The following is a 2,273-nucleotide window of genomic DNA, read 5'->3' on the forward strand; positions in this document are numbered from 1 at the left end:
TGGGAGCATATGTATATGTATAGCTGATTCACTTTGTTATAAAGCAGAAACTAACACACCATTGTAAAGCAATTATATCCCAATAAAGATGTTTAAAAAAAAATACATTAATTTGTGAGACAGAACTAGAAGAAAAATGTTGGAAATAAATTTGGGCTATATCTATAAAAATATACAATCTTCTCCACTTTAACCCAATTTACATTTTGCATTATATTTCCTTTGAGAAAGCATGCACATGGGCCCTATAATGCATTTCCAAAATGTTGACTTCAGTTCTGTAAATCATATTAACAAATGGGAAACAACTTAGTTTCTAATTAGTAAGAGAACAGTTAAACTCATTATGACACATACTTGCTTTGGGTATAGTTAGATAAGTGAGGTTATCTATATGTGTTATCATGGAAAGATCCACATTCATTTTATTAAGTGGCAAGGGCAAGAAGAAAAACATGTTACTTTTATCCATTAAATTAAATATAGAACGTATTTCTATACTACATCTCTATATTGGAAATCCTAGACTCATCTTTTTTTTTTTTTATGTTTCTCACTGCCTCTTTGATCAGGTCTTTATTCAAAATTAGCTGTCCAAAATGATTTGACCTTCACCGAATAAACAAATTTAAGTTTATGCAGCAGCCTTTTCCTCTGTGGTGGGTTTCTTTTCTGTGGGCTTCTTTTTAGCAGGCTTCTTTTCAGCTGCTGGTTTCTTGGTCACTGCAGCCCTTTTTTCCACCAAAGCCTTCTTTGGCTTCTTCAGCTTCTTAAGGCAAACAGCCTTCTTTCCCTTCTTTCCCACCACAGGCTCCTTGCCTGGAACCCCCTTCTCATCTGATTTGGCTTCTAGTGCTGCTGCTGCCCTATCAATCCGGATTTTGTGGTTCTTGGCCTGGCGAAGAATGGTGTTCTGGCGCGTGGTCTTTGCATATGGGTTTAGCTTCAACATGATTCTCAGGTTTTTCAGTGGATTCTTCTTCAAGACTCTGCGATGAATCTTCTTGCGTGGTGCTCGGAGGGCTCTTTGGATCTCTGGGTTTTTCAAGATTCTGCTAAGGTCTGTATTGAGCATCTTGTGCATGGGGAGGTTGTAGTTACTCTTGAGGGAGGCAGCTTTACGCCAAGTGCCATACAGCTCATCTAACTTGCGGAAACCACTTTCAGCCCAAATGCAGAAACGTCCCACATGCCTACCAGGAGCAAGTTTCAAAATGTTCAGTTTGCTTACATTAAGCAGAGTAATTCCAGGGATGTTTCTGAAGGCCTTGATGATACCACTGTCCTCATTATAAATGATGCAGGGTCCCCTGCACTTGATACGGCGACGGTTTCTCATTTTGCCTTTGCCAGCTCTCATTCGCTGCGAGGCGTAGACCTTTTTGATATCATTCCAAGCCTTAAGTTTCTTCAGGAGCAAAACAGCCTCCTCGGTCTTCTTGTAGCCTTCAACTTTATCTTCAACCACCAAAGGAAGTTCAGGAACTTCCTCTATACGATGACCTTTAGACATGGCCGGCGCTGGTAAAGCCGAGGCAGCCAACGCAGAGCAGATGGCATATCGCTTCTGCGTTGTATTCACTCTGCGGTGCCAACGTCGCCAGGTCTTGGTTGGTGCAAACATGCGGCCCCCACGACACATAATTCCAAAAGCACCCTGGCCAGAATGGTGAGTGCCACCACCTCGAACCCTGGGAATTCAAGCCATAGCTCTGCCAGTACCCCAAGACTCAGCACTGGTTTGATGACCTGCTAATTCATCATCTTTTAAATTATAGACTCTCATTTGTGGTAACCTCTCAGTGAGGGCATGAATTTTGGAGAAATACTGTAAAGCAGAGAACTTTGATTTATGTATATTGTTAAAACTCTTTTGCCACAAAAATATATGCATCAGTAGCTTTCTTATTAAGATATTAAAATAGGCCAAACAAAGAAAGTAGCTAATAAGATAGAGTGTGTTAATAAGATAGAATGATTGCTGCATGATACAACACACAAAACCTGAATTTTGAATGGCTTAACACAAAGACATTTATTTTTGTGAAGATGAAACCTGATGTACATTGTCCTGGCCACACTACTATCAGGTGACCCATGGATCCAGGCTGTTCCACCTTCTAGTTCCACCATCACAACACAAACTCTCCGGGATGTTGCTGAACGAAAGAGAAAGCACAGAGGTGGCATACTGACTCCCATATTCTTTGGCCTGAAAGTGGCAAACTGCTTTTTCTCATATGTCAGCAGCAAGGGCTAGTCCAATGACATGT

The 2,273-nt window shown here is 40.9% G+C and overlaps 1 pseudogene; it reads right to left on the reverse strand.

The window, feature by feature from the left end:
• Nucleotides 1-634: 634 nt before the first annotated feature.
• LOC112406453 (60S ribosomal protein L4 pseudogene) lies at nt 635-1,786 on the reverse strand (annotated as a pseudogene).
• Nucleotides 1,787-2,273: the final 487 nt, after the last annotated feature.

This window comes from Neophocaena asiaeorientalis, unplaced genomic scaffold (assembly GCF_003031525.2).
Source record: "Neophocaena asiaeorientalis asiaeorientalis breed wild unplaced genomic scaffold, Neophocaena_asiaeorientalis_V1.1 scaffold1212, whole genome shotgun sequence".
In the NCBI taxonomy this organism is placed as follows: Eukaryota; Metazoa; Chordata; class Mammalia; order Artiodactyla; family Phocoenidae; genus Neophocaena; species Neophocaena asiaeorientalis.